This window comes from Varroa jacobsoni, unplaced genomic scaffold (genome assembly GCF_002532875.2).
Source record: "Varroa jacobsoni isolate VJ856 unplaced genomic scaffold, vjacob_1.0 scaffold_851, whole genome shotgun sequence".
In the NCBI taxonomy this organism is placed as follows: Eukaryota; Metazoa; Arthropoda; class Arachnida; order Mesostigmata; family Varroidae; genus Varroa; species Varroa jacobsoni.
Genome location: NW_019213753.1, coordinates 62,503 through 70,822, shown reverse-complemented (window position 1 = coordinate 70,822; position 8,320 = coordinate 62,503).

Below are 8,320 nucleotides of genomic sequence, written 5' to 3'. Positions count from 1 at the left end.
TCGCAATTAATTTACTTCAATGGAACAAACAAACTCTATGTAACGTGCAGAGATTCTGTAGAACCTATTGTATCCGAGCGTAGACGTCAGCTTTTTGTCAGCTGTTAGGTGCCAAACAAAAAACACCAGTGCCATATGTTCGATCTCACAAACGGCTAGCTTGGCATGCAAAATTTCAGAAATATTTTTATAGGATAGATTTGCCCCGGGCAAGCTTTTTTGTACATTCGATAAGGAAACTACTGCTCTGCAATAATCTCATCTAATTCTAATTCTGGTAGATAAAGGGACGCAAGTATAGAAAATCAGATATTTCGAAAGACAAATGAGCTAGAGCATTCAACTATTCTAGTTGTGTTCACCATTAAAAGCTGTTGCATAGCGTACAACTAATCCTGTCCTTCGTCAGCAAAAGTCGCTTTCGTCAAACCACGAATATTGTTGGGATCGCCGTAAATCGGTTTAGCGACGGCCAAAAAAGGACGAGATGCCATACTAAACTTACTACGAGACACCTAACCGCTCTAAATCGCTCAAGGATTTAAGAGTCACCCCGATAACATCATGTCAAGAGAACAGCTCATATGCATACGTATCTGTACAATTGTCAAGTCCCGCTAAATTAAGATAACACACTACTGTCATCGTTGTGTCCGTTTTCATGTCCTTTCTTTTTTATAGGAGGACCCGTGCGAAGTCAACGAAGATTTCAAAATTCTTCTAGCATTTTTCGTTTTTCTACCGGCATCGGTGACTCCTGATGCGACTAGGAATAGCAAAAATTCAAAAATACGTTTTCCTTCGTTTACTAGAAAACAACGGCAAAAAAGCAAAAGCAACTGGTGGCAAATTTCACTCAACCAAACTCCTGGCCCTACTTAAATCCGGTAAGACGTCGGTCGAGTAACCTTTTGCTATATCGCAACCCTCGATGCAAAGCATGCCGCCGGCCAGGGACCCAGGGGAAAGATTCAAGAATACCCTGAGGAAGTCGGCAGCGAAAGAAATCGAGTAGCCACGAGGGGATTGAGAACGTATCAACACACGAAAAAAGTAGCATTGAAACATACGTCATGGAAACTATATCACTCAGAAGGCATCCAATTTCGCAAGATGAAGGCAGCAGGTTGGGAAGCAAACGGACTGCCAGACGTGAACGACACCTCCCTAAGAAGTAAAAATGGGAGTAAATCCAAAAGTCCGGCGGCAAAAGTGAGGATTGATCTAACAGATCTGGAGCAAAAAGCCGAATAATAAGTTTGCATAGGAGAGCGCACGCCGAATAAGCAAGATACGAAACTTAAACAGTTAGGGCCCATTGTTTCTAGATGCGAGTGCCACTCATCGCGTACGAGACGGTAAAAAGACCAGGTTCACCCTGAAGGTCAGCCAGTTTTTTGGAGCTTAACTTTACTCGCACGCTACGGTGAAATGAAAGCGGTCGCATCAGTTTTGGCTGTTTACATTCGTAGGCGAAGAATAGTGCAGCTCATTGGAGTGCTTTCTTACGGGAACGAACCTCTTGCTAACACATATAGTACGCCAACGTCATGCCAATGTTACCACCGCTACTAGTTCGCCACTATGATTACTTCTTGCGTAAGCATCTGCGTCTCGAACGTTGCAGAAGAAAATTTGGTACGTCCGGTAACAGCGTCTTTCTTGGATCGTTGCTGTTGTTTGCGTTGATACAACTGCGACGTGATACTGTAGCTACGCAGGTTAGAGGACGTCGTCTGGACGGTCGCACGCTTAGAAGGCTATCCAGGCCCGCCTTCTTCTACAACGCGGTCCTTATCCTCTGTCCCAAAAAATGTCGCAGTTGATGCAGTTGTGGCTGATGTGACTCCAGCTGCAGCGATTCTAAACGTGCTATTGATCTTCTGACCCGGGTTTAACCCGGAAGGCTTTTTACCGCTGAGTTGGCTTCTTCCGCGTTGCTCGACCCAGCACTGTTGACTCCGAGTGGATAGCAGGCCCAGCGCACATTTTATCCTTGGATAAAAGTAGAGGCCATAGCTGCAACCACCGTCGCTTTCTGTGGAGCTTACTGTTTTCACGGTTCACTTCCTGGCCAGGATCTGTGTCAAGAATTTGGACTTCTTGCGTTCTACTAAAAGGCCTGAATCCTGCTATACGTTGCGTTCGTCTGAGTGGTAGACGAGTAGGCACGCTGCCGGATTTTCACGCATTCTCAATGAAGAGTACATCAATTGAGTTATAATTTAGAGGAAGCAGTGTCTGTTATTAGAAGTCCCATAAACCGCCAAAAAGGCAACCCAGTCGTCTACTCTTCTTGGAGAAACTTTCTTGGAAAATGGCAACATGACAATTGAATTTGGAAGGCTCAAAAAATATAATCGTCTGTGCCAATATAGATCGGAAATAATACAGCAGAAATGTTGTCATAGGTACCTTTCTTACAGTACAATGTCCCGACCCCAAATTGCTATGAAGTGATATAGAAATGTTACAGGGGCTCTGTAATTTGTTTAGTCAACGAGTTATAGCAGTAAAACGAACCTCTACCGTGTACATGTAGGATTCGATCTCGAACCGTGACAGTACCCGGCCGGGTAATCGTACTTAGCCATTCGCGAAGGATACGTATAGGAGATAAATAATTTGTTACACGGAAAAAAATTACACGCTTTTTTTGCGACGTTTTGCCATTCCTTTTGGCTATTAATGGACCTATATCAGTTGATACTTTACTTCCAAAGTGATCCATCATTCATCGTATCATAAAAGCAATCTTTCCCATTTGCATCTTGATTGACTTCTCAAATATGTCTCTATTTAAAGAAGAAAATTTTTAATGCGTCAAGCGTACCTGTCTTGCTTGCTGAGCAATAGAGGAAATTATCCCTATGTTAGCGGCTTCAGGTATATAATACATAGCTGTGCAAGAGGCATCACCATCAGAACCTAGTCAAAATGAATTGCCAATGACGAAATAAGTCGGGTTTTTAATAAGTTTTTCACTGTTCTCTTATATAGGTTATTGGAAATACTTTAGACAGGGGAATGACCGAAGCAACTGTTGAGAGAGTTCTCTGAAGCAAATTTTTGGTTTGTGTGTTTTTTATGAACATTATATAACTTCATTAAAATTATCCTGCGTTGCAGCGCTTTGTGTACCGTTCAGTATTGCTATATTATTGGGAAGCAATTTATTTTTCGAAGCTTGTTCCCTACTTGTGAACTAATAATTTACTGTTCAGTCATTTATAAATTTGTAATACAAAATGTTTATTGGATTTTTGCCTTAGAGTTGCAATAGCGATACAGATGTTTTTCTCACCGTCTCAACCTCATCGCTTCAACAATGTCAGAAAGAGTTCATTCGATCAGCCTCAAATAAAGCTGTCTACGAGATATTTATAGATACCGATGCACAGAATGTGTACCGCTAAGTTCAGTAATCATGAAGGTTCGTACTGATCAATGGAAACCCGGTAATATTGATAAACAGAAACCCAACCCGGCATAACTAAATTCTACCTTTCGACATAGCTATAATGGACGCGCACGAAAATTTGTCACGTCTGATAACTTTCACGCCGTTCCAGTCAATGGGACCTATCCGAAGGTAGTTATATGTTCTGTCGACAATACCCCCTATAAAGAACAGCATTTATTCAGTATTCGATAATTAACTCATACTCGCCTAATTACAGCCAATATACTAATTATATATGACTATTCGAGCAGCCGATTAACTTCAATAAAGTTACAATATTCACATATTGGGATCATATATTTACTCCAATATAACATATTTTGATCATAGCTTTCTGGTTAAACAATTTCAATTTTATTTGTATTTACTTTTCGACATGTTTCTGCTAGTCAAGGCGCGGCATTGATTTAAAACGTTTCAAACATCTTTCGCCTGAAGTACAATCGAATAGCCATAACTGTCATACACTGTTTGTAGCCTTCGTATTTCCAGTAGCAGCTGTCATGAGAAAGCAGCCTAAAATAAAAACGTAGGAAAAGTACGTCTGAAAAAAAGGCTAAAAATGTATCATATTTTATAAAGATCCTTCAATACTATGGAGTTTGTAAGAATGATATGTCTTGCCTAATCAGCCAAGCCAAATTCCTTTAGTAAACAGCTAATAAAACGCAAAATACGTTTCCGTTAGACATGAAAATTCATCAACGTATGACGGAATAGGCTATCGTCTTTGCGCCTGAAAAATATTTACGTTTTTAAAGTGTCATTACTATAGAAAGAGAGATCAAGCATCTTTTTTTGTTTGAAAAGTCCAATGGCGCTGAACGGGATGTATCCCATACTGACCCAACGCCTTAGGAGACACCGAGCAGCGATCACAGGACTTCGTTTCCCAGTACCACACCAACAATAATAGCAGCATCAGAAACAGCAGCTCGGGTCAGCGATGAAGCCGGCAGAAGCAGTATCAAAACTGAATCTGCACAACAGACAGCAATGGCGGCGCTCATTGTGAGTCCCAGCCGAATGGTCAATGAGGAACTACAGGGCGGTCCAGTCGAAGTTGGAAAAAATCAGGCCGCTTCCGAACGGGACTACCCCCACAATACGGCTACAGTGGCATTGTCGAAAGCAAATAGATGAAGAGAGCTATCGCGAAATAAGGAAACGGGCCTTCAGATACCATTGACGACTCTATCGTTACTTGACCTTGCGGCCGCCGCTACTATCATCCACTTTCGCTTTGCAGTGGAACTGGAAAGACAGTAGGATCAGGAGGCCGGCTATGCGAACAGTCAGAGGGGAGCTTAATGCGATAGCTAATGCTAAGCCAGCATGTCATGTACATGCTCGATTTGGTCGAGAAAAGCAGTTAAAACGTTGGCGGGGCCTAAGCTGGTCCGGATTTAACTGACCATGGCACTTAATTAGGTCATAGACAGGTACGCACACGCCTATGGCCACCCATTCCATGGGATTGACGCTGAGAGTACACGTGTGAGTCTATTGTCATGTAGTACGTTCACTGAGGGCATTCGCTCATTGAACTTATAGCGTTCGGGTTTATGAGCTTCTAAGTCGAGAGCCGTATAACACCGCGATTAGGGCATCGGCATATACTTAATTAATTCAAAAAAGCGCCAACAGTTTATAGAAATATAGGATCGAAGTATGACGTCAAATTATGGTCTAATCCAACACCGGTTGAGCAAGGTCAGATGGAATAGGAAATCTGGTTTTAAATTTGTCGGATTTTATTAATGTTCATGCTATTTAGGATTAATCCTTATATAGTTCAGGGTATAGACGCTCTTGACATAAACGCACGACGAACATATAGTGATGGTACGCGTCATCGCTAACATTTAAAGCTATGAAATTAAATAAAATGGGAAATAATTTTCTGTCTGGACAGATGAGTATCGGCTAGTCCTAGAATCAAAGTAGAACCTATATGGTACGGCGTAAATGCTCGACTGCACATTCGTTCATTGACATGCTTAGCATCAGCTTAAGTTTTTTGCATTAGTTTGGCAGAACTTAAGCCATAGTTTCTGGTTAATTGTCGGTCGAGGGATTCGCGTTCATCTATCCCTTCTCGGTGCAGCTCAAACTATAAAATTACGAAGCTAAGATCAATAGAAAAATAAAACCGAATTCAGATGATTTTTTTAGTGCTATACGTATGTTTAGTTATGAGTTTTACAAAAACATCTTTTCTGATAATGCACTTTTGATGAAATCTGCTGAAATCTATATACGATACCTTAAATAGGAGCAAGCCTAGTATACATAAAAACCATCGAAGTAGGACAAAATAATTTAACAAATTTCTGCTAAGTGATTGAATAAAGTAGGTAATAGTATCTGAGAACGAACGCCATCACTTTGCATTGAATCTTGAACCTACATACGATTTATAACATACATTTACTGAAAATGTTCGATAAATATAAAATCTAGCGTTTTTATATTTATCGAATATATTTGTCGAATATTTAGCGAGCTTATTAGCGAGATAAGTCTAGCATTTCTGTGCCATATGCGCTTCACAGTAGCTATTGACAGTAACTCTCTTACTGACAGAATCCTAGCTACGGTGTATAACCCACGCGGTCATTCTTAATAGAATTTCTAAATAATACACTTGATTTTTTTCACTTGTCGAAATTTATAAGAATAGGCTTTTACCTCAACATCGGAGCCTACGGCGGAGGTCTGTTTTTTTTAAGTAATACAACCAAAGTCAAAAATTACTGCACATTCTCTTCATATATACGGCCCTCCGCACAAAGATAGGATGCGTTATTCCGTTTGTTAAGGAAAAGGTATAATATGAAGAAAAAAATTCTTCTCTAGGCAAATCTTAAATGTTTCGAGTTCTACTGTCATTATTTAAGTTATCAGGCATTGCTTTTCACGGCTGACATTTTCCCGCTACGAAACGGAGCGTATCTACGCTCGCATTCGAGTCCAGACAACCACGCGTCCCTATATTTTGAAAGCAAACACATTACCACTGTACTGTCACGGAATAATCTACTCGTGGCCTGTTTCTAGACAAATCAACTTAATCTGAAACGATGACTGATAAGAGGATATGTATAACATCGACAATCTTCAAAACAATGGCCTAGTTAGGTTATCCGATAATCCACTAAAGTATAGCCATTACAACTGTCAAGATGGAATGTTCTCCGAAAAAACGATAAACATAACATTCTTCCATGTCGTTTGCAATTAAATTCGGGAAACGACAGACTAGCGAACCTGATTGGCGAGCAGGTAGGTGAGCGGAACGACAAAATGGCCTTACTCTCTTAGCCAGAATAGTTATGTAGAATATGTCGGGGGAAGATAGTAACAAGGGAATTGAAATGAAACTAGGCAAGAGGTATGAGATCACGATGGGCCTTCCAATATCATAGAAGAGGTCGTAACAGGACATGCAGGCTCCATCGAATAGGTTGGACCATATGCGGACGCGCAACGTTAAATGTCTGTAAGGATGAATCGGCAGCAGAAAAATGCAAAATAAGTTATTTGCCAAGACCATTGATGTAAATCTTAATATATACAGTTATAAAGTTCTTTTGGTAACAACCGAATTTTTCAAAGCAGTGCGAAGTTGACCGTACGCTTAATGGTGAGAAAATCGTCACTTTTTTTTTGAATGAAATACAGCAGGGAAAATCAACTACTAGCTGCAGCTGAAGGAGCTTTGCTGATGTCCGATCCCCTATCCTTCGTAAAATTCGGAAGCCCGGCCACACTAATGGGCGCACCGTTATACGAGCCACGTACGTTTGCCCCTATAACCGACCCCCTCTTCGACAACATTTCCTGCTATCATGGAGCCTGGCGACATATCGTCTTCGATATCCTTTAGCTTATGGATTTAATGGGCCAGGAAATCCAACAATTAATCAAGCGCCGTAGCAGTGATAAACAAATACAAACAGATACTTTGTAAATAGTTGTCGATTCTCTATGTAATGCTCTCAATTTATCCGATGCCGATCTTACAGGCGATTATTGAGTTTTAAAGATGCATACAAAACGTAATTGTTCAATTGTATATATTCAATTGCAGATCACTGCGACTATAGCAAGCGTATTTGGTTTCCGGGAAGTAAAAAGAAAAGAAAATAGGCATTATATTTTACCTATGGCACCCATCTTCCTAAAAATAATAACATCGTAATAACAATAATCGTGCGCAAACTGTGTAGCGTTATCATTTTCTTCATAGCGACATTTTTTTCTCTACTAGTGAATGACAAATGTGTCGTACAATGTAGTAGACCCAACGTAGCTGTAGTCCGATCAGTAGTCGATGTCTATCCAAGTCTGAGTAACCTACAATTCGGTGACTTAAGATACAAAAGTATGATTTCTATTCGTGTGAGACTGGGTAACGACACGGTCGTCATAATGGCGTAATGCTGTCAGCAGTAATTTGCCGAGACCCTTCATGAGTGAGGCCCGATGCGTTCGTGTGCGATTTCACTTGCGCTGCTATTTAGGCATTCGCGGAGTAAAGAAAACAATTATCCTGGACAACAATGGGCGAGATATTGGTATTTCGTAAAATCCTTTCGTGACATCCTGTCAAACACTCCTCTTAATCTCTCGTTCACAGGACGAACATGAGGCATCGTCACTGCTGCCAATAGGCCGTCAGTGAGCAGTGTTGAACGGTTGGTTGGATTGGTTACCTCTTGAAGCCTGCACACTAAGTGCTCGATGTTTGTGCGCGGGCAAGTGATGCTGTACGGCGTATTGTGACATGGGGCCTACGGATTCTTGTTGTTTCTTTTAACTATCTCCCACCCTGCTAAATGGGACCGTCCTCAC